Source organism: Corvus cornix, chromosome 4 (assembly GCF_000738735.6).
Source record: "Corvus cornix cornix isolate S_Up_H32 chromosome 4, ASM73873v5, whole genome shotgun sequence".
Taxonomy (NCBI): domain Eukaryota; kingdom Metazoa; phylum Chordata; class Aves; order Passeriformes; family Corvidae; genus Corvus; species Corvus cornix.
The window spans coordinates 58,764,378-58,789,531 of NC_046334.1; the positions used below are offsets into that span (position 1 = coordinate 58,764,378).

General features: G+C 38.7%; 1 long non-coding RNA gene and 1 other non-coding gene across 2 annotated transcripts; both read right to left on the minus strand.

The window, feature by feature from the left end:
* Window positions 1-5,459: 5,459 nt before the first annotated feature.
* Window positions 5,460-11,757, minus strand: LOC109144890. The gene is made up of 2 exons (XR_002045934.1): window positions 11,677-11,757; window positions 5,460-5,501 (listed from the first exon to the last, which is right to left on the minus strand). It is a non-coding gene; the product is annotated as an uncharacterized LOC109144890 (long non-coding RNA).
* An 11,723-nt stretch (window positions 11,758-23,480) lies between these two features.
* LOC120409992 lies at window positions 23,481-23,548 on the minus strand. The gene has a single exon (XR_005601889.1). It is a non-coding gene; the product is annotated as a U5 spliceosomal RNA (small nuclear RNA).
* Window positions 23,549-25,154: the final 1,606 nt, after the last annotated feature.

Genomic DNA, 25,154 nt, shown 5'->3' on the forward strand with positions numbered 1-25,154 from the left:
AGGAAATTATATAAAAAAATCCACTCCATAATATGACCATTTAACCTTACCTAGGATATAGAATAGGGACTTTCAGAGAGGCTAAAAATTACCCATCAAAACTGTTTACAGTAAGGTTATTTCCATATTTTTATACATTTATGGAGGAAAGGATTTCAGAAAGTCATAAATCTCTTCTGAATACTTGCACTTCAAATATCACAGAATCATAAAATTGTTTGGGTTGAAAGGGACCATAAAGATCATCTAGTTCTAACCTTGAATAAAGTCTAAAATTCTTGGGAAATTGTACATATTTCTGCAATTTCATTACCTATGAAAATTCTCTTTTGCCAAGAGCTTCTATGATGGAACACTTATTTGAAAAAGAAATCATGAGGCATCATAGGGGAAGATGGAACATATTGACAAAATGTGAAGTCATGAAAATTACTTCACTCAAGTATTGTGAAGAAAATGACAATATTTCCTTATGAAAATGTCTGAGTTATCTGAGAACATATTTGGGAGTTTCAGGTAATTTCTAAGAGGGCATGTGAATATTTTTTAATCAAGGCATTTAGTTTTTGAACTGGAAAAAAAATAATGAAAGTGGATTCACATAGTTTACTTCTGTATTAATAGTGGAAAGATGATCAAATCATCAAGCTCCTGCTGACACAGCTGAACCAATGTTACCACAGCTGGGAATTTTTTCCTTAAATTCCCTAGTGTGAAAAGGCTGCAGACCGACACGCTAACACTGATATCTCAGAATTTAACACTCTCAGGCTTTTGGGAAATGCAATTTAAACGTAAAATTAGATCTATCTGGTGGTTCAAAACTTAGATATGCGTTTTTCAATCTAAACTAAGATCCAATTTAAAACCGTTTTAGATGAGGTAAATTTAAATATAATGAGTAAAATGCATTGCATTATGGGTAAGATAACTTTAAAAGCCACACAAATGAAAAAAGGAAACTTGTGTCAAGAAATTCAATGTTCTCCTAGGCATCTTCCATGTCCACAAATTAACTCAGTTATTCTTATTTTGATTCATTTAAGATTTTTATACCAAATGCTTTCCAGGTTATAACTAGCTTTCACTGTTTATTAAGTTTTCCTCAGCTATCAGAATCTTGATGGACCATGCAATCTACATTGCAGGTACCTCACATCTGGCTTTGCTGAAGTTTGAGCAACACTAGTAAATGCTTGTTTCATTTAAATCATTTATTTATCTGTGTATCTATCTTCTACCTATTCTAAAATTTCCACTAGGAGTTTGACAAGAAGTATAGTTTTAAAAGTTTTTAGATAAATGCTCTGCAAAAATCACTCAACATAGAAAATTTTTAGAAGAACAAATGAGAGAATGTTTATTTTTTGCTACAAAAAATACTGTGATGTGAAAAAGAAAAGTGACTTGTCTTAAATTTAAGATTAAGTTTATCCCCTTAGCTTGAGCCTTTAATCTGTAGAAAAGCCTGAGGATTTATGAGTGTTAACAGACCTGAATTTTTTATTTCTCCTCCTTTCCTTTTACTTGTTCATTTTCCATCTATGTGTCCCCTAAGAACCTGAGAGCAATGATTGAAAGGAAAGATAGGTGATTTATTTGATACATCTCTATTCTGCCACACAGCCAGCAATACAGTTAAAACCAAGGTGATGGCTGATGGTTTAAACGAACATAAAATTTTGAAATTCAGCGGCACTGAGTTTGCAGGAGATAAAAATACTGGGAAAGGCACAAATTTTTACATGAGCACTATGAGTCAATGATCCTTGTGGGTCCCTTCCAAGTCAGAAGATTCTGTGATTCTGTAAGTAATATTAATCTTATAGAACTGTGTTAATTATATCCTGAGAGGTGAGGCACATCATTTGATGTTCAAAATTTGCAAGAAATTTTCCTGTTGCCAATAAGATTGCTAAAGATAATTGTTCTAAATGTGAACATTTTACACTATATGTTGACATATGCATTTACAATATCTGTGCTGAATATTCTTTATTGAAAAATAAACTATTTTTCTGGTATGTGAATTTTGATTTTAATTTTCTAATGGAGAAAGGAACAAGGTCTTCATGAGACTCATACCCTAACTGTTGCAAAAAGGTCTATTATGTAAAGAATTCTCCTCTAATACCCACATTTAAAGACTATTGAGATTATTTCAAAGTGATTTTTTTCCAAGAGAGGACATGAGGTTCTGCATTCTAAATTAATTGAGGAGTTTGAGCTTCTAAGAAAAGCTGATGTTTCAAATACTTCTGTGCGTAGTGTTTCCTATTAAAACAGCTTCCAATCCAGGAACCTTTTCTTTTTTCAATCACTCTTCTCAAGCAGTGGGCTCATGTAGAGAGTTTATGTCCTAGCATACGGATTCCAAACTGAACGTTTTGCCTAAGATTTATGTTTTGTAACATCTGACCTGTAGCACTCACATTCCTTAATGAACCTGGTCCAAAAGAGGCCATATGGCTTTTTGTTCTTGCAATTTCACTGGAGTAAATAAGAAAGTATTTTACTAAGTTCAATGGAGTCACGGTGGCTCAATAGTGTTTTGATAGTGTTGGATTAAGTTTTTCATCACAATTGCATAACAAGTGCAATTAGCACCTGCTTGCTCTGGGAAAAGCAATTTGATACTAATGAATTATTGGAGAGATATGCTGTAGGAATGTAAATGCACTAGAAACAGATTCCCTCAAAAACAAATGGGAAAACATAAATTAGGGGAGGAAAAAAATAAAAAAAAATATCAGTGTGAAGACAACAATGAAGAAACGTATTTAGAAGTCAAAACCTTTTTTTTTTCTGAATTGTATTTTCTGTGAGTATCCAAAAAAAGCCCTTCCTTTATGTCTTGTATTATTTCCTTATTTGGATCATCCTGAACAACTTTAAGCTTCCTCCACTAAAAGCTCACTTGGAAGACCAACTGCAAGCTTCAGTTTGCAACCCAATAGGTGTATGGGAAATGCATGTGGGAAATCCCAAGCTCATAAATTGCAGCAGTAAGGGGGGAAAAAAAAGTGTTTTAATTGCTGATTTTCCCATGTTTTATGGCATATCTGTAGAAGAACAGAAAGTTTGACTGTGGCTTTAGATTAAGCAAGTATGTAGAAAACCAAAGGAAAATTTGAAAAATCAAGTACTCTATGAAATATCAAATGAGGCATTAATTGTTTTCAAACTGAACACATGAAATATACTCCTTTTCTAAAATAAATGCTTCTAATCCTCACCACAAAGTTGCAGAGTAGGCGAAAATGAAGAGGAAGAGGGGTGGGAAAGGGGAAGGAACAAGGAACGGGGAGGGCAGAACATCTTTGCCTAGTTAAAGCAAAACAAAAGCTGAAATGAGCTTTCTGTTACAGCCTCAGTGACACTACTTCTGTAATTCTGTTTGGAAATGGAAGAGATAATTGCATTTTGAACTTTGAACCTTTGCCATTCATTTCTGTGCTGTGACCTCAATAGTCTGTTTGATTGCCAGCCTGTTGAAGTACCAAGAGCAAAACAGAGGGAAATGACACAGCAGAAATCAAATTGCATGAGTCATTTTTTTTTAAAATTTCCTTTATGTTCCTTATATAATTCTGATGGCAGCAGAGCTAAAGTTAATGAACAGTAGTAAAAGCATCTGCTGAAGCTGTGTCAGTAGATTCACCTCTGTGTTCACAACAGCAGCGCTGCAAAATTTATCCAAGGTCTCTTTGAAACAAGTTTTTAAATGAGGTGAAAAGTACTGGAATTATACAGCTCATGAAGGAACCATATAGTGTTGTGGTACCATAAATAAATGCTGACATTTCCTCACTAGTAACTACAATAGCAGTGGGTAAAAAAAATTGAAATTCAGGGGGTTAGACTACTATAAAATTTTTACAAGGTTAAGCAAAGTGAGCAACTAGAGCAATATGAAATGTCCAGTGTGCCTTTTACCCAGATTACTAAGGGCAAATAACACCTTCTTCCCCTCAGGGGTGCCCAGACTTTCAAAAGTGAAAGAGAAAACCCCCATCGGATTAGTGTCTGGGCTTTGCAGCAGGAGGCATTGCTTGAACATAATTGCTCAGTTTCATTATTCATGGGCTAAGAGCAAAACGCTCAGGAGAAAGAAAGTGGCAAGGACTGGGGCACTACAAGGAAGACATTTAAGATTTCATTCAATAAAATACTTTATAATAACTTATGAAAAATTCATTTCCTGAAAGAGGAAATACCAAACGTCTACTTAATTTGTGTGTGTTAGTATTGTCATGTGCAATCCATGTAAGGATGACCATGGGGGAACAATTGCTTTCTTATGGGAATCGCATGAGAAAGGATAGGGTTGTTTTTTGTTTTGTTTCTGCTTTAATTTCAGTGGCTGGTCCTGGAAATTAAGTAGTAAAACTGCTCTAATAGCTCAAATTCCCACAAATGGTTCACTGGAATGATCATCTTTCTCTCTCATACCCATGGGAACAGTGACACTGGCAGGATAGCAGGATGCTGGGCCAGGGATTGGGAGCTTCTTGACAATTCTGAGATTTGTTCATCGAGTTCCTTAGACCTAAATCCTTAAATAAAAAACTTAAATCCAACGGCTCTTGCTTGTCTTCAGCTGACTTGTGGAGCAGACAGTCTGAACAGTTTGGCTTGGGAAAGCCACTTACCCACATTTGCCTTGTTTCTGCCATCTGACAAATAAAGATAATTAAAAATAAGCAACTAAGAGCAGACTCAGCAAAGGCTGGGCTGCATAAAATCAGGTGTAGGCCTAACACCAGTGTCTGTGTTACAAAACCGTGACCTTGAGTCCTCCCTTCAGTTGCTACAAATTCCTGAAGGAGATTGGAAGTCATGGGCACCCACTCGCCTTCTTCTGGGCATCCATAACTCTCTTGAACCCATGCCCACATGCACCTCAGGTTTGAGAGAAGGTATATTGATCACATTCAAATTCATCATACTTCAGAAACCAGATTTATCGATTTCTCCACTTAGGCCTGGATATAGGCATATCAAATTGGATTACACTGAAAATACACCAAATATTTCAACCAAGCTTTGAATATTTCTCTTCTTGCTTGTGCAAAAAATGCAGTGGCATTTCCCTCTTAGAGAATGTTTTAACCTGATACTTAGGGAGGCAGAGGACATGGAGAAAAAATCTAGGCTATGTACCCTCTGACTGCTCTCAATAGGTTCAAGAGCTATATTTTGGCTAGGAAAACAGTGGCCTCAGCCCCGCCACCCTCCCTTAGAAAACAACCATCATGCTTCTAACCAGCTGACCATATTGCATATTGTTTCCATTAGCAACCTGGAAGGTGGAGCCAGGCCAGCATTGCACAGGTTCCCTGCTCAGGGGATTAGTTCAGGATGCTACAGTAACACATAGGCATAACTTCAGGGAAAGAGGGATTGGGAATAGCTACATTCTGTCCGGCGTGATGAGAGACGAGTTCACTCTGTGTTACCTTGGTATCACTGCCTTACTTGTGCATCAGCACTGGACTGCCCTGTGGAAAACAAAAAGAAGAATATTGTCACTATTCATGCTCTTAAAAAGGAAAAAAAAATAATAAAAAGGAAGCCACTTCCATTCAGTGTCTTTTAGGAAAGGTCACAGGCTCTTTGCTTTTATGAATTCCGTATAGGTTGTAGGCACCTGAAATGGGCTCTATTTAGGAGATGACTCTTTTCCTGGAGATTTCCTGGTAAAGAGTTACAGGAAATTTCCTTTTCAGCCTTGGGAATTACCCTTGGAGAAAGTGCAGATTATTTTGAAGATTTCTGTGATGTACCTTATTTTTCTTAAAAACTGTGTAAGAAGAAGAGGAACTTGCCTCAGTGCTCTGGATTTCAGCCTCAGGAAGGCCAAAGCATCTCTTTTTCCCAAAGCACATGGGTGTCAATGTGGATCCTATTTCAGATTTCTATCTGGTTTTGTTTATTTTAAAGATCAAGGCTTTTAGTCAAAAATATCTAAAAAATAACTAAAACCTGTGCACCATATAGAATACAAATTGCAAGTCCTTTACAGCCTGAAGAGTGACAGCCAAGGAAAATAAACAGTTTTATCTTTATCATTGTCATGACTACTTGAATCTGTGGAGTGGATACAGCCCTTTCGGGTGCTGAGACATTAGTGTCAATAATAGGTGTGCAATGCAGATATCTGCTAGATAGCAGAATGATGGGGTGCTGTTGGGGCTCACAAGACCACTCTTTGGGGTGGAAAAGATGAGATCACACTGCCTTTTAGTTCTCATGAGTTGGGAGCTCCTGGGAATGCAGCTGACCTTGTCCACAGCTCACAGCTGATCAACACAGCACTGTAGCTTGTGTTTGGTGTAGGTGGGAGGTTGTTACGGGAGAGGAGGCAGCAGACAAGCAAGGAGTTATGGCTCTATTGCTGCAGAGGTCAGGGATCTCCAGCTCTCTGGTCTTCATGCTGCTAATCCTTGCAAATAGTCTCATGCAGTCTCATGCAGTAGCCTGGAAATTATAATGGTGCTGACATTTTGTTATCTAAAGCTCAAAAAGAGCTCAATTTGGTTTGGAACCTCCTCCAAAACTCAGATTCTTACTGTAAAGGAACCAGTGCTTCCTAAGAAAATTGGAACCAATTAGTATTTATTGAACCGTGGCAATAATAAATAGTGGATCATTACTTGCAGTTTTATATCCCTTTCATCCCAAATCTTCTGGATGCAGCATAAGCATTCACTAACTCATGGCCTCATGATAGCAATGAGTTATAGCTGTTTAACCGACAGATTGATACCAAGAGGTTAAGCAACTGGGTTATTTTCACAGAGGGAATGACTGCATAGCCAGCAATGAAAAGATGCCAGAAATTCTGGCATTATGTACTTCTAAATCACTGTGCATCATTCAGAAGACACTGATAAATATTTACCTTCCTGAACGTCGAGACACACTGCCCTTTCCTTAAAGTAATGCCACATTACCCACTCAATAGTTGTATTGTCTCTTTTAATTCTAAGGCCCATGCAAAGAGATGACTGTGAAGGACATCCAGGTCCGTTTCTCCAGATTAGTCATTCCTGAGAGATATCTGTTAGGACAGGCTGTTTTTCAGCAGTATGATGTCCTTAAAGACCTCTAATATTAGAGATCCCCTCGCCTCCACCTGTAAAACCTTTTCAGTGATCTTCTATTCTGAAATTTTTCAGTACTTTTCATAAAGTCTGACTCACTTTTTGTAATTTAAAACTGTTGGTTCTCTTTCTATGCTTTGTGTCCATGAGCACCAGACATTCCTCCTCATCCTTTCATAACAACCTTTCACACTCTTAAAAACTGTTATCATTCTCCTCTGCCTACTCTTCTTTACACCCCCTTTGATCTCAGGGTCACCTTTCCTTGACTTCTAATTGTTACTGAGCCTCTGCAACACTTCTTTGGCTTCCAGCTTTCTAGAAAGTTATTGCCTGAAACCAAACCTGAGGCATGCCTGAGGGAGACCTGATCACAATAAAAGCATCTGTTTGGCTACAGGACTGCTGCCTACTTAGTTGTTCCTTATCTTTGATTCCTGCGGCCAGTGCTTTCTATCTGAAAGTCTGCCTGAGAGTTCACAAATTTGTAGAATTACGAATGGTTTGGGTTGAAAGGGATCTTAAAGATCATATAGTTCCAACCTCCCCACCATGGGCAAGAACATCTTCCCTTATACCAGGTTGCTCAAGGCCCTGTCAAACCTGGCCTTGAACACTTCCAGGGATGGGGCATCCGCAGCTTCTCTGGGTAATGTGTTTTGGTGCGTCACCACCTTCTGAGTAAAGAATCTCTTCCCAACATCTACTCTAAATCTCTTTCAGTTTAAAGTCATTCTCCCTCGTCCTATCACTACGTGACTCCAAAAATTCCTTTCTGGTTTTCTTGTAGGCTCCCTTCATGTACTGGAGGGCTGCTGTTAGGTTTCCCCAGAGCCTTCTGTTCTCCAGAGGTGCTCCATCCCTCTGATCAGCTCCATGGCCCTCCTCTGGACCACATTCATGTGCTCTAGTCTGTGTCCTTCTTATGCTGGGGGCCCCAGAGCTGGATGCAGTGCTCCTGATGGGGTCATTTGTTGCATTTATTACATTTGTCTCTATTGAATTTCATTTTGTTTTTTCAGCTCGTTCTTCCAACCTCTCAAGATGATTTTTGAATTCGAATCCTAACCCCCAATTTATTCACAGTCCTTCCTAGCTTCGTGTCAGCTGCAAATTTAAAAAGTGTATATTCCATTCCATTCCATAACTCAGGTCACATTTTATACACTTTCATAATCTTTTGGAAGACTGAAAGAAATCAGCAGACAATTCGGCAAAGACTGTGTTCCTGTGTACCACTCAACTATAAAAAAGTTTACTTTGTTTTTTCTAAACATATCTGAGACTTCAGGTTTTGGTGGTTTTTTACAACTTCCAATATTTTTAACCCTTCTTTATTTTTCTGAATAATTTTTTAAATATTAACCATTTTTATTAGTGGTTCTTAAAAGTCTGTTTTGGGATAGAGTTACCAGATGTAAAACATTAACCACTCACATTGTGCTAGCATTTTTGATGTTGTACTGAACTATGTAAATCACTAATGCAATACAAATACCACCAATATGACAGAGATTATCCAAAACTGCTGACACCAACAGTCTCCAGGGGAAAATTTCTATGTGCTCAGCTTTAATCAGGCCTTTCTCTGAAGCTTTTATGTAGGCTTCCACTCATGCAGGTTAGGGCATCCGCCAAAAGAGTATTTTCCTTGCTGTTTATGTAGTGCTGCAAGTGACCATTATAACTCAGAGGAAGGAACATAAATCCTGATATGTTTGATTTGCTGGGCCATGGTGACACCTTTTCCATCAGAAACAAAGCTTTCTTGTAATTCAGCTTACTCAGCAGGGTTGGTAAAGCTGGATAATCCCATGACTTTCAGCTGCTAAACCTGTTGCAGATATTTAATATAAAATGACAAGAGCCACTATTCTTTAAACTATTTCTTTGACACTTAAAAAATTCTGAGACCACTGACGCATCATGAAACAAAACTTACAAAGGTGCGTAATGGTATCTTTGTTGCAGATCTTTGTGATTTACATTCATGAGCAATCTGAAGTTACCTGAGAAGCAGAGGATTTAAACTGAGGTTTTATAATAATGTTTGTCTTGTTTCTTGTAAAAGGCACTATGAAAACCTTTCAGATCTTTAAAAATGTCTTTAATGTGGGAATCAACAGATGTCAGGAAAATATGTTTCTCTTAACTCTGCTAGTCTTTGCAGTTTCACTTATTAATCTTTATCTATATTGGTGATTTTTTAAAAGAGATATCCATTGTGAATCCTTGTTTGCATCCTTGGTTACCCAACAAAAAGGAACTTAAACAGATTTTTATAACTGTTGACTTTTATGTGGGATCTTGTACTACTTTTGCTTGTACAAGTTAGCAGAGTTTTCTGCAATACCCAACAGCTGCTAGTCCAGGTGCTGGGATGCACCTTCTTTTTCACACTCTCCATGCAAGTTTTTTGTCAGCAAATTGTATTTCCAGTCATGTCTGTGAGAAGATCTAAAGTAAGTCCAGGCACTGGCTCTTGAACTCTTAGCAGGCTGCAGGCTGAGATGGTGAGTCCTGCTAAATGTTTAACCAAAAAGCTCATGGTCCTTTTCCCTCAAAATAAAAATTGTCACTTCAGATGTTCTCCATCTTTAACAAGTAAGATATCCCAGAGCATAATCTTTGATTTTCTGCTTTCAACAACATTTCTGGCAATGTCATTTAGTTCTGTGTTAGAGTATTTTCTAATTCATCTTTAAACTTTGCCCAAAGTAATGCCAACTAAAGTTTCTGGGATAACTTAATCCTAAGGAAACCTGAATGTGTTGCCAAGAAGGGGTGCTGACACTTACCATTGTGCATTTCTCTCAATACAACCTTAAGCAAGACTGCAAACAGTGCAAGCTGAAAGACCCAGTGCAGACAAATAAAGAATTTGAGAGGATGGAGCCATAAATAACACTTCAAGTGTGAATGAACAGGAACTCCAGGCCCAAGAGGACTTAATTATTTTTCACTTTTTCCTCTAATAGGATTGTCCAGATCATAGCTGGAATTCATGTTCCTTTTGTTCTTCCACAGGGATACCACAGCCATAGTCTTCATTTCTGTGATATCTGTTTTTCAAGGTTCATTAAGACTGGACGCTCTGTGTAAATTGAATATTAGGTCTAGAGAGACTGTCCTGGTGTTGCAGGGCCTGTTGTAACCCCCACAGGGAGCACACTGTTAAACATGCTCAGAAGCAAATGGATCCACAGTTGCTGCTGTGTTGCCAAACCACTTTGTATTCTTGATTCTTCTTCTGTATTCCTCAAGGGCTGGTCAGCAAAACAGTGAGTGTGGGAGAATTTTTTTAGAGATTTGCTGCTGTTAAGAGTGAAAGGAAATTGGCAGCCCAAAACAAAACTGAAAAATGTATCTTGTATTTCTGCAGAGAGGAATCATTTTGGAAAGAATCAAGAGTAAAGTTTGATTGTGATTCTTAGAATAAAGTACAAAGGCTCTGAAATTGTCTAGAAGTGAAAATAACATGCACTCCCAAATATATTCCTTGCCTTTAATTTTTCATGATACACCAGCTTAGACATATGTTTTTGCCTTTTTGAACAGTAGTCTGAAGTTACTGGTCCAAACCAAGAGTGAATCATGTCTCACTTCCTTGAGTCTTCACAGTATAAATCCACAAGCATAAATTCACTCCTTAGCTTGGCACACTGAATGCTAAAATCTCAGTATTCCCACAGGAGTCAACCACTGATATATGAAAAGTTGTTTACAGCTATAGCACAACTACCCTGGGTGAAAAAAAAAGAGAGGATACTTAATATGTCTATTCTGAGATGCCATGCTGGCGGGACAATAACCAGCAATGACAGACCAATTGATGACTTTCATGTATTCTCTCCCATTAAGTAACATCAAGAAAAACCAAGGGTGTCTTTACTAACAACAAAAGGTAGAACAACTCTGACGGTGGCACATGAACCCCCTTTACTCTTTTACAGTGTTTACTCTGCTGCTCCACCATCATTATTTGTAGAGGTGTGTGGTGACTTATCTGAAATAACTCAGATGAGAAGGAGGGGCCCCATTTCCTTTCTACTGATGCCTTTTCCTGGTCTTAAAATCAAGAGTCATACACAGTTAGAAGGTGAAAAGGGATTTTACCTTGGTATTTATTTTTAAGGATCCTTAGGTGCACACGTCCAGGTCATATGCATCGAGATGCACCCTGCTGAGTATGTGCGTGAGAGAGTGTGTGTGTGTGTGTCTTTCAACATTGGGTATAACATTATAGGTTTTACTAATTAGCATATCTATCAAAGATTCTCCAATGAGAGGCTCAAGTGAGCCCCTCTCCCCAAGGAGCCTTCCCCTGGATGGTTCTATCTTGGTTTACAGAATGTGTTCTGGAGAGGACCTTGGGGTCTGGGGCACACTGATCCCTAGCTACGAAGCTTCTAAAATGTTTAGTCTCTCAGCTTGACAAACAAGACAAGAATGTAGGCAAAAAGCACTGAGAATACAGAAGTTGTAAAAAGGTATAACAGGGGTATAAAAGAAAAAGCAAAAATTTTCATGGCATCACTACAGGGTATGTGCTTTGTGGGCAAATAATTACCATTAGTCTCATCAGAAAGTGGTGGGTCTTTTCTGCATCGTTAGCATTGCTGACATTTTCTTTGGAAAAGCAAGATCTTTGCCTGTCAAACAAAAATAAATAAATAAATAAATAAATAAACGCTGAATGGTTGACTGTGACATTGAAGTGGGGTATTGGTTTTGCACTGTAACTCACTTGTTTTACTCACCCCTTCTGGTTCCTGATGGGGCTGTCATGTGAAATCATCCTTCTATGTCCCAAAGGGTGTGGTGGGTGACCCCTCAGCTGGGGAGCTGTGGGTGGTACCTTCAAAGCCAGCAACTGCTGTAAAGGCCACTTTGTGTATAGCTAAAATACTTGGCTTCTAAAGGAGAAGGGGGTGTATGAGGAAAGTCTGTGACTACCCAGTAGTTCCCCCAAATCAAAGTACCTTCAGTTCCAGGCTTTCTCTTCTTCTGTGAAATATCAATACTTTCTCTGGCCGAGGGGCATTTCCCATGAAGGAGGGATGGGAGGGGCTAGGCAGTTTAATAGAGATTACATCCAAAAACATGTTGATGAAATATTATGGACAAATTCTAAATATTATGACTTGTGGCAGTAGTTTCAGTTCAGGAAAGTGGAAAATAATTTGGAGAAGAACTAAGGAAAAGGTTTTAATCACAAATATTGAACAAGTGAAAGGAGATAAGCATCAGACATAAAAGGAAACAGTAAGCTCATCTGACACCTGGGCTGATTTTTATGTTCTGTATGGATTCAGTGTTACAGACAACTGCATACATCTTTAAAATATTTCTATTTCTCACTATTCACTTGGAGCTGTTACATGTCAAGGTGTCCAGAGCGACTTTTTTCTTTTCCTTATGCTTTGTGACCCCCCCCCAAATTGACTGAATTGCATTGTATTGATAAAAAATGAAGAAAAAAGTGTTGTGCTGACCTCAGCTGAAGAGGTTACGTTCATCAGAGGGAACACAGTGACCTGTTTGTGAGAAGACATGGGTGGGAAAAGGGGTTTCCTCCAGCTGTGTGGATAACCCTCTGAACAGGCTTTGGTTCTGTGGCTCTGTTAAAGGTGGGAAACACTGGCTAGATCTTTCTGAGATTAGGAGTAGGTCAGAGTCCCTGCAGAGATGCAGTGGCAGAGAGGCAGCTTTGGGGATTTATTGATAAATCAAGCTGAAGTGGCCAAGAGACTGTGTAGGCAGGCCAGTAAAAACCTCTTGACCTACCACCAGAGCTGTAAACACTTTGTCAAGGTAGAGTACCCACTCCTTTTAGAACATCTAAAAATGCAGATTCATCTCACCTTCATGTCAGATTGTTATTGCAAATGTTATGGCATATGCAGGTATCCTGAAAGACTCCAAGACATTTTTAAGATCCTCAAGGATCCAGCTTCAAAGGAAAATATAAGGGCTGCTGTCACAAATGGGGGGTTTTGACTAGGATTTTCTAAAAAGTACTTCAAGCATAACTATTCCAACAAGTGACAGGCAAAGTGGAGAAAACTCAGTTATCCACTGCAGCCAGAGCTAGCCATGGGAGGAAAACACCTACTGACAAGATGTTCTCCTACTGAACTTTTTCCATCAGTGAGTGTTGATTTACCTTTCCCCAACTCATTGTCTGTTTGCCCTCTCAGTCCTCCCCCAAGAGATTTGTTTGGTTTACCTGTGTGAATCCCTTGCTTTTAGGGGAAGAAATACCATTCACTGGAGTGTTCCAGTTTTGCATCACTGAGTGGGATAGTGACATTTCATGCTATTACAATGAAATTAGACTTGTGAACACCCTCCTGTTTAACCTTCTCAGTCTTGGACCTCACACTGAAGTCAAACTTCTTAAGGTTCTAAAATGGTTTAAATAATATTTTTATTTCATCACTAGCAGCAATTAAGATGGGTATCAGAAGTATTGCTGTTCTTCCTGTTGTCTTTACCAAGCTGGAAAAATGCATGTAAAAATAAACTCATCAAGACATCTACTCACTGGAATTTCTGTCCATATTTCAAGAGGTCAAGAGAAGCTTTGAACAGAACTGCTAAACTGACATAGCGTTTCAGCCATATGAATGTAAATTGTAAAACACCATTCTTTTCTTGCCACTAGAGCTTCCTTTTGTGAGCTTGCACCCAGCTGTTGAGTTTTGCTTATTCAGTTGGAAACTGATGCAGTTCAACAATATCTATACTCCCTTAGCTTGCCTCTTTATGTGAAGTTTCAACATGTTGCTGGGGAGCAAGAATATTTCACTTCCGTTACGGTCCTGTATCTTACATTCAGAGAAACTTTAATCGTTATGGACACTGAACTCTATTGAGGCTAGCACCATAAAGAGAGTATTTTTCCAAGGAATTTTTCATACCCATATTTTGGGCACCTAGTGCTCCTTTTATAAAACTAACTGTATCAGGGGTGTATTTTTTTAAACTAGCAATTGATTCATCACTTCATTTAGGTCTTCTAGGAGTCTTCCAGACCAATGTGTGATCATTTAAGTGCTTTTCATCCTGAAGGGTGCTAAAAAGGTACATCCTCTAGTTTGAGAAGAAAAAGTGTGTTTATTGATGAGACAATGTATTCTAGTGCCTGCAAATTTTCTAAAAGTATATTTACAGTGGAGTGCATAGGGGACTTAGATAAGAGAGAGCCTTGCTATGCTACCTCATTCTTCTGGATTTCCATTCTACAGGTTATGCCAGAACTTAATTTTAGTCACATAGATTTTCTGCTATGAAACATGAACTTTGATAATTAAATGAATGATTGTACAATGTCAGCAAAACAGGCCTTCTGAAGAGGAAGAAAATTGGTAGATGCCATATATCTTGACTTCTGTATACCTCTGAACACTTATGTGCAAGCTTGGGAAACATGGACTAGATTAAAAAAATAGTTAGGTGAGTGCATTGCTCATTGGAGAGATGTGTATTAAAAGAGTAGGTGTCACTAATTCCTGATCAAATGAGAGGGATAGTTTGACTAGGTGTTTACAAGAATTATCCTGAACAGTATGCAGCACTTCCATTTGTGATTTTCAAGACAGGACAGAGAACACATTTATTAAGTTCACAGAGAGCACCAGCTGGGCAATATATGTATGACAAAACAGGATTAGAACTACAACAGTGTTGATAAATTGGACAAATAGCCTGGAAAAATAGAATGTAATTCAATCAGCTAAAAAAATGCAGTGCTCTGCCTTTTTGCACAGATAGTAAACCACACATAAGCTGGAGGGTAATGCAGCAAATCTGCAGAAAGGAACTCAGGTTTAAAATGAGTCACCGATAGAAATACGTTTGGGTGCAAAAGAGAGACAGATACATGTGTGTTTACTCATTAAGTGTCTCTTGTGGTGTAACAGTAAGATTTCTGAGTGAGGTTATGTCTTCAGTATGTGTTCTGTAGACAGAACACATTGGTTGATGGAGAACAAGAAAGATGTAGATTAGCTGGAGAGAGACAAAAGGAGAGCATGGAGAATGATGAAGATTAAGAGGGAACATTTGGGGAAAAATGAAGGTGTTGGATATTTGTGGTCCAAAGACTGGAAGTTTAAAAAACAGAAAGCTTAGATGAGGAGGGGAATGAACTCTTCCCTTTGTCTGTTGAATAAGAAGAAATTATCTTAAATTATGGCAAGGCATATGCTAGTTGAACATAAGGAAGATTTTTCCAGGAAGAAGAAAAATGAAGTTCTGGATCAGAGTCTGGGAGAGCACTGGAAATCCGATCTGAGAAATCCCTAAAAGATTTTTGGACAAATGTCTATCAGAAATGGCATAAGAATGATTTATCCAGTCTCAGAGTGGAGAAATGACTGGATGACTCTTTCAGTTGTTTTCTGGTTTTATTTCATATAATTCCAAATTTGTCTTCATTTTTGACAATGTGTGTATTCGTTTGGCTGAGATAGTCCTACGCTTGAATTTTAGTTTTTCTGTCCTTAAGAAACAATCATTAATCACTATTTCTGACAAGTTGTCAACCAAAACAAAAGAACTATCTCGCTTGACATGTGCCTGACATATCACAGGATCATGTTATCCAATTTTTTTCCTGATAAATTATAAAACCATATGAAAAATTGCATTTACTTTTGATATATTTTCCCTTTTGGCCATTTCACCTCTACTCTGCCATCAATTTCCTGCTCCCCCAGGGACATTTCTCTCATGCCAACAAGTTCAAACAGTTACCAGATCATATCTGCATCTGTCAAGGACCCTACAAAGAAGACAACTCTCATTATGGAAATATATCCTCTGTCCCTTCTTCTCTCCTGTGGACAACAGGTAGAAACAGGTATCTCAAGTAGAGGGATACACAATACTCATTCATTCCCAATCTGCTATTAAAATGTTCACTCCAAAAGCTGGTGATCATGCTGTTACCTCTCTGCTCATGCCAGGGGTCATCCTTGGCTTTGCAAAAGCATGCAGAGAATTCTTTCTAGTTGTGTAACGTCCTAAACGATTGCATTTGAAAAACACTTTCAATAAATTAGGATGAAAACTAAAAATATAGATATTTGTGCAATCAAAGGAGACGCTCCTATTGATTTTAGCAGGGTTGAATCCGATCCCTTACAGAAAACATGCGGAGGTTAATGTACTGGTTGTGAAGTTTTCTTCCCTTGTAATTGGTTCATTTGGCCTCATATTAAAAAAAGAATCTAAAGAAATATATACAAAGAAACAATGCAAGGACATTTTAAGAATACTGCTTATGCCTTCTTTTACTTCTCTTTGAAATATCAGCCATATACCAAGTCATGAATAACTCAGGCAACCCAATTTCCCGGTGATAAAACCTCTACAGAGACTCCACTATTGCATAGTCTCTTCTTCTCTGCTGAATGTTATTTAATGTGAATTTTCTGCTGGGAAAGCACAAGTAGCCTAGATAAAATGGAAGTATTGCAAACTTGCCTGAGAGTCAAACTGAATTTTTGCCGCCTTCTGGATATAATAGTTATATCAGTGATCAGTGACATTTCTGCTTTGCATTTTATACATCGTTTGTTTCTGTATTTCCCAAATCCATTTCTGTAATCTGACGTATGTGTAAAATACCTATATTCTACAGAATACGGCCCTGTGCTACTGTATGCCTACAATTTCTTTCCTGATACCCACACACAGACAAAAAATCATATAATGCTGAAAAAGTATGAATATCTGTGATTCTAATTTAAGCATTTAAAAAATTCTCTGCTGCCTAATAAAATTATTTCAGTCAGCAGTGTTAGTAGTTTGCATTGTACACTGCCAAAGCAGAGCAGTGAGGTGCAAGCTTTGATTTCATCTAGCAAGGATCATTTAATTAGGAGTCAAAAGAAGTCTGCCTGAAGAGATCGCTGTAAGAAATCCACTTTGACAAAACTGGAGTGTGTCTGGGATTTTTCACCTTGTTTGTTTCTGCTCGTTGCCTTGCTTCTACTGATTAATGTGTGGTTCCTCAAAGCCTAAAAGGTATATGCTGACAGGTAGACTTTTTTTCCCCATAGCCCTGAACTTTGTTTGAGGTTTTCTTGCTGAACTAGAAAGCTAAGCAGGCATTGAACTTCTGCATGTACTATTTTTTCAGATAGATGACAGATATTATATTATTCTAATATTTTTTGTAGGTGTACCTGAATCACAAACTGGCCATCATGAGTTGCAGAGAAGTCATAAAAACTTTTCCTTCAGCAAGAAGTACCAGACAAAAGCTTGTTTTCAAAAATTTTAGAGCAGTGGATGGGTTTAGCTCACATTCAGGTGGAGCAAATGGGCAAAATTCAATGAAAATCTTGCCTTTTACTTCTGACTAAGGCATGCAAATGGCACATTACCACAAAAAGCCAAAGCACATAGGCAATTTTTGAGTTAATATCCATCTTGCAAATCCAGCTCGAGACTTGTGTATTTTATGTATTCTGAAGAGGATCCACTTTCAACCATTACTGGCGGGTGACATACTTGCACTCTCCCTTTGACTAAATTTGCTAAAATTGCTGGGGAAGATGTGCTCAGCCTTCCTTGCTCAGGAAAGCGAGCACTCTGCAGTCTGCCTATCAATGCAGAGTAAAACAAAATCCCCCAGAGCAGAGGCTGGCTCACAGGCATGTACATTATCATCCCTCCAGGCTGATAACCACGGTGTATGAATGAACATGCCATGTATGCAGTGGTTATGCAATACGCATCTGCACCGTCCAGTTCGCATTAGCATCAGTGGGAGCATCTTATCAGGCTGGGCTGCTGCACAAATGAATGCTTCCAGGCTGCTGGAATTATCTGCACAGTCAGATACTCATTTTTAGCTTTTTCATCATGGCTGAAGACAGCTCCACTTGATCTCAGCAAAGTTATTTTAAAATCTGAGAGTTTGCCAATGTTTCTTTTTAAAGGATCACATCTAGTGTGACTCATTACTCCTGGATTTCATTTGTCAGAGCAGCCAAGTAGTCTAGCTTTCACATTCCCAACGGCCATTATCTCTGTTTGCTAACAGCTAAATGGCTGATGCATGAATACACATTATTCCTGTGTTTTCTTGCAGAGAGAGATCTTTTGCTGGAAACAAAACATTAAAACAAGATACTAGAAGAATATGATAATCCACAGATTTTAGAGAAAAAATGGTTATTGATTGGAAATATGTATATAAGACATATTTTACTGACTACTAGCTCTAGGGAGTTTATTCATTGGATTTCTTTGCTTTTGGATTATATAATGGATGTGTTGAAACAGAATCTTATGCTATTGACACTATATGTTAAATAATAATTTCTAGCTGCAATTAATATGTTAATTCCAAATACAGCAGCTGGCCCCACAGTATGATCTTTATTCACCAAACTAGCACCAGAGCCTGCCTAAAAGTATGTGGAGAACCTGTATGTGTTCAGCCATACATTTAAGCCAGTGAAGTTGGTTCCAGTGGCCACTGAGTAAACCTGATTTTAGGCAAATACTTCAGTGAGTTAGGGTCTGAATCATTGTAAAATTTCTGAAGAAACCATTTGATTAGCTAATGTGGAGCCTGAACTATGTAATTATAAGATCACACAAAGCTGGGGTGGAATTCATTAGAGTTACCTTTTGATAAGCACAAAGAGTAAAATAATTGTTGCTCCATTAAATAGATGTATTACAGTTTGTGCATTTCATGTCTGCTATATGGTGCTGTAGAAGCTTTCTGATTAGCAGTGAAACATGATGATGATGATGATCTATAGTTGCTCAAAACAATTTCAAGTGATAATTAGCTCAGCAGAGAAAATTCCTACCACTACTTTAGGAGGTCAAAGCAAATGTAAACCAAAATCTTTCAAGCCACTGAAATTTCACATTTATAAAAAGATGTCCTCTAGACTGCTCCATGATAAGACTAGCATCAACAGTAAAAAAGATATAAACATTAAAATTGTTACTGTGACCTTTACACTGTTAATTATTTGGTTTTTTAATAAGCAGTGTACCTTGATTAACAAGTGTACTGGAGTACCGTGCTACTAGTTGTAGATCTATTCATGTGAATGATGCTGGGCCAATTTTGAGTTGTTAGATGTGATATAGGCAAGATTTCATTCTAAAAACAAATGGGAACATCTTCTAAGGTATGGAAATCCAGACAGTGCTGAGACAAAGCAACTGCACATGAATGTGTGACTACATCTGCGGCACAGCTGTTGAGTGGGGTCTGCAATGAACCAGGCAAGCAGAAATTCCATTGTAGTATGGCAAAGAGTTACAGTAATACTGTTACCATAAATGTGCATGGTCCAGTCACAAAAAGACATAATTTAATCTTTGAAAATGTAACATTTTAAAATATAATATGACTGTATTACTTGGAAGGGAGGGCAAATAAAAGACGAGCAATATTAAATGGTTGGTTAAATAGATAACATCTGCTTGTGATAACAAGTGTTGTCATCAAAGATTTTTTGTCATTTGAAAAGATTTCTTGAACTAGACATGTGATAATTTTTTTTTAGAAAAGAACACTACTGTGTACTCTGTGCAATTAAACTATTTCTCTGCTGTTGCAAATGAGTGTTTTAAGGTCGCTTAAAGAGTCATCAGCAAAAGCAGGTTTAATAAAAAAGCAAAAGCACGACAAAGTTCATTGGCAAGGTTCACTCTAGTACTCACTGGATGGTTAAAGCACACAGAGAAAAAGCCAGCTAATATCTAAAATCAACGTATTTAAAACCAAAATCAACCCAAAAATTACCTACGTGGAGGCTGGAGGCATGGGGAGAAAAGGATAAGGATAGGAAAGTGTAAGGATAGAAAGGAATAAGGAAGACCCTCCTGTTGAGTCACAAGGCTAAACTGAGCCCCAGACTTGACCAACAGTTTAAGCCTAAAGGTTTAAAATCACTTGAACTTAACAGCACTTAACTGATAGCTCAAGTTAAACAATTTAATAAAAACTTCATGTAGATTTTACTATAGCACAACAATAACTCACTTACAGGCCTAACTTACAAATGTAAAGTACTTAAGAATCCAGGAGAGCAGCATTCCATTTACTAGGGCATATTCACACTTGCATGCACACAGACCTAAAGAGTATGTACAAGGTATACCTGTGAATAATTCCCCTTGAATTCAGTGAAGCACTCATGCCAGATGCCTTTACATCTTCTAAATGGCCATAGGGTCAAGCCTCGAAGAGTGAGGGATATCAGCCCAGGATCCACCATCCTTGTTTGGCAGTGATTTTCCAAGTATACCAAACCTGAGAGTTCGCTGGCTCTGAGAGATGTCCTGCTCAGAGGCAGATTGCTGTTCACCTCCCACTGTGGTCCAGGAAAGCTCAAAGGTCTCATGTAGGACCACTGTTTGTAGGGTCGCAAGAGGGTTGGCTCTAGTCATGATAATTTTTCATCCTGGCCACAATTCAGGTTGTTAACTTTCTTTGAACGTTCGGTAACAAAAATGTTACTCCACTTGGGTTGTTATTCAGGCAAGAAATACAAGTTTCCCAGGCTGTTCATTAAAAACAGGAGCTTGTTAGCATAAGTTCATGGAAGCAGACAGTGTTTCTGATAAGCTCAAGAGGAGCTTAGCCCAGGTGCTGTTTGTCAAGGCTGAGGCCTAATGAGCATTTCTCAGATCCCAGTGCGGCCTGAGGGAGTGGGGGGAATGCACCACCACATCTGCTCATTGTATAAACTAACATGCGATTAGAACATTAAAACTTGGAATAATTCAAACAACAGCTACAGGTCCCTTCCAACTTGAGACAGTCTATCATTCTGTGATTCTGTGATCCTATGAACATGTCTAGGTCAAAAGACTTTCTGTGCGGTTTGGGAGTCAGCAGAATTTACGTGTTTCAAATGCCAAAAAAAGGTCATATGTGTATCGACATGCTGGCATATCCATAACACTGAGAGAGCACTTTTCAGAGGATCCACAAGCGTGGCATTTTCTGACCTCTCTTACATTCAAGCAGGCTGGTAAATGTCTGGACTTCAGACATCACCTGTCTGCTTAAGGTGTATTGCAAACCATTATTTAAACAGATTGTATCTGGCCTTGAGAGGGGCCTGTCTGTGGCCCTGAACACGTGTTTGTCTTGATATGTCTCTGGTCTAGCTGTGACTGTGTTACATATCTGGGTACCATTTTACACTGGGTACTCATAATAAGGAGGAGTAGAGAGCTTAAACCCTCTTTAATCCCCCAGTAAATCCCTGCATTATTTACTTGTTACCACCAAAGTCAGTTCTCCCCACAAATGGGTTGATGTGGTATTTCAGCATGTAATTTAGAGAGAAAGCAGCTGATAAATTGATTTCTAATACATCAGCTATGCATTACAGGAGAAAGTCCAAGCTGATGGAGAGGCAGTGTGGCTTGTGGGCAGCATGGCACTAGCATTCAGGGGCTGTGAATCCTCTGCCTGGCCACAGTGCATTTTTTTTCCGCTGAGTGACCATGAACACATAATTTGCCCTGTTATATTATGAATAAGATGATTCAGACTTCAATTTAAAACACTTCAAAATCTATGCTTGAAAAGCTCTATATGAGTACCAGCTATTATTGAAAGCAGTGCTAGGATCTGCACCAGGTCCCCTCTGTTTCTGCATCTATTGTTCCTTATCTTCATCCCTCCTTTTGTCTTCACTCCTTTGCCTCCCACAAACCTCTTCGCATAAATCAACCTTCATGAGAATGCACTCAAAATAGACCCCTTCAGCAGCCTGAAATAACTACTTCAGTTCAAGGCAAGTAAAGAGATGGAGAACAAGTCTGTAAACAAATAAACAAGCTGATGATTTTCCCCAGTAAGCCAAAGCAATTGTATAAACTTACATATGATCCTTGTGCTCCCATTCCTCCTGCAGTCCTTCCTTTTTCCCTCTTTGTTGTTTTGCTATTATTATTGCTTGACGTGCTACACCTGCTCGAGTCCAAATGGCCTTAAAGGCAAGGGCTGCATCTTTTTCTCTTTACTGTGCTTTACATACAAATGTAGGAATGAACATTACATTTGAAACATTTTCAGAACACTTTGATGATTTACTGTTCTGCATCTTTGTAAACACTTTGTTTTCTCCCCTGCAGCAAATCAACTGCCTCTTTTGAATCTTTTGTCACTGATTCTTTCTGTGTGTTGCAGTTTTCTCTGCCGCAGAGCTGAGATGGCTTCTTTTGAAAGCATTTGCTTCACACTCATCTATTTCTTGCAGAGTCATATCACCCCAGGGCTTGATTCTCACTGCCTTTTGCAAACAGTTGCTCCCACTACTTGGGGCTACTGATGATTTCTTCCTGCTCTCTCTCTCTCTGAGGAGTGTGGGTTTTCCCTTGAGAACTGTACCTGATTTCTGAAGAAACTAAAGGTTGTAACTGCAACTGCATGAGAAGGAGCAAGGGGCTGTGTTGCTCAGTTTCTGACAGGCACAGCCAAACCCTTAAGGAAGATGACCGCAAGGTGCCACTTCCCTAGGACACCCTTGCAGGTCAGGACTTTCTGACTAGGATTTTTTGTAGTGATATAATGATGTTTTCTCTTCCTCCTCTACTCATGGATTCACTAATATATTACCAATATATGTTACATTTCTAATACACTGGGGATGGGGAAGGAACACTGTTTGCCATTAACCTCAGAACTAACACTTTAGAAGAACTATCCAGAAAGACTCCTGCAGTTCCAAGAGATCAAATTATTAAATATCATAGTTTGCATGTAAATCTATTCTTAGAATCATAGAATTGGAAGGGACCTTAAAGACCATTTAGTTCCAAATCCCCTGCCGTGGGCAGGGACACTGTTCACTAGACCAGTTGGCTCAAAGCCCCATTCAGCCTGTCCTTGGATGCTTCCAGGAATGGAGCATCCACAGTATCTCACCACCCTCACAGTGTTGGGGCCCTCCCCTTGCCATGTGGTCCTGGGAGAGGGGCCCTGGGGGGAGACGGTTTCCCTGCCCCTGGTCAGCCTCGTTCCCATTGGTTGGTTTGTGTTCCCTACGCGGGCAGAAGGACCCTCGGGTCCCGTGATTGAGCAGCTCCTCGGCAGATCCCGGCCATGCAGCTGGAGAAATAAACATCTCTGAAACATCTACCAAGAATCAGTCCATATATATTTCTTTCCATGGGCCTCATTGTCTGATATGTGTGTTGCAGTATCCCCGCTGTAACATCACAGTTAAGAATTTATTCCTAATATCTAATCTAAATCTACTACACTTCATTTTAAAACCATTACCCCTCATCCTATCACTACGGTTCCTGATAGAATGCCTCCATATCTTTTCTGGAGGCCCCCTTTAAGTACTGGAAGGCTGCTATAAAAAAAACGTTCCTCTTCATGGAAATCTTTAGTAAAAGGCAAGAGATTTATAGAACCTGAAGAGAAACCAGAGTTCACTTATGCCATCATTTCTGGATTGCTCTTAGTGATACTGTGGCAGATTTGAATCCTTTTGAATGAAGTGTTAAATACACAGATTCTGGTATAAATAGTAATAGAAAAGACCATGGAAATCTTTTTGTAGTATATTTATATAAAGATAATGAAGAGTAGAAGCTTCACTATATCATCTAGCCAGAATGCACTAGGTAGTAGACCTACACAGTTGACTTATTTCAGGCTCTCATTTGATCCACATAAGGTGCTCTTTCCCACTTTCCTTCCTTTCTCAGTATTTTGTTTTGAGTCTCAGTTTCCAATGCAAACAAAAGTTCAAAGTAAAATTCAGTCCAAAATGTCAGGCCTGTTTCAGGTGCTGGACCTCTTTGGGAAGACTTGCCTGGTTTTTCTGGCTCATTTGTTAGTCTTCAGGAATTCTGCCATGGGGTATTTGTCTACAGAAAAGGACAGAAAGAGGAGAGAGGATATTGGAAATATGTCAATATATAAAAGATTAAAACAGAAAAAGATATTAACTGTTTCCTCTCCTTGACCATGTATGGCCATTAGCTTAATTGTGTTAAAAAGTAGATTAGACGTTAGGAAAAGATGTAGCTATAAGTGCAGGGAAAACTGGAATAAACTACCAAAGAAACTGATGAAATATTTTCTTGGCAAATTTCTATGAAACAGAAATACCTGTCAGAGGTGATTTAGTTATATTTACCTCACTGCAAAGCAATAAACTGGACACTAGGAGGTCCCCCTCTGCTCTTCCTTGCCTTCAAATACAAATTGGCATGGAAGACACTTCATCACCAGGCCATAGCTCCCAATGGCATTGTATATGGCTGTAATTGGTTCAACTATTCCCAAAACCCACTTCTGCCCATATTTTTAAAGAGGCAGGCTTCAGAAATCTGTCAGTGAAATAAAGTCTGAAAGAGAGCATTCCATCTGGGGTAACCCTTTTTTGCCGTATGTCAGTCCCTGTGAAATGTTTTATGTATGTATTCTTTGGAAATCATCTAGCAGAAACAGCTGTGTATGCTGCCCACCTGCTCAAGCCTACAATCTAGTGTTATTTCAATTAGATTTGATTGCAGGAAAAGTTTATGAAACAGCTATCAATGATTTCATGCCATCTGGCTTCCGCTTTTCTTCTGTTTAGAGAGACCCTGTGTTTACATTGATTGGCCTTCTATATATACAAGCATGATTGAGTTTTATTATTCTTTTTATTTGTCTGATAGCAGTGTGCTTGGTGTCTTGAAGTGTGCTGTACAAACTTAGAGCGGAAGAGAAGCTGTAAAGATTTCATGTCATGAAGTTTGGATCAGACACACATCAGGCTTCAGTTGAGAACATAACTGAAAAGAATTGTATTTTAAAAATCCTAGTTTATTAATTAGTATATAATTTTTTTACAGAGGGTAAAATGACTTATTGTTAGCCATGTAAAAGCTAAGTTCTCAAACAAGACAGTAATTTGGTTCCCCTTCAGAGTCAACAGAAGGAGACATAAACTTTATCAGGAGGAGTGGGTCCAAACTCATGTCTCAAGTGAAGTGGATTGCCTCTGGAGACACTTCTTTCCTCTGTCCATTATCATGGGA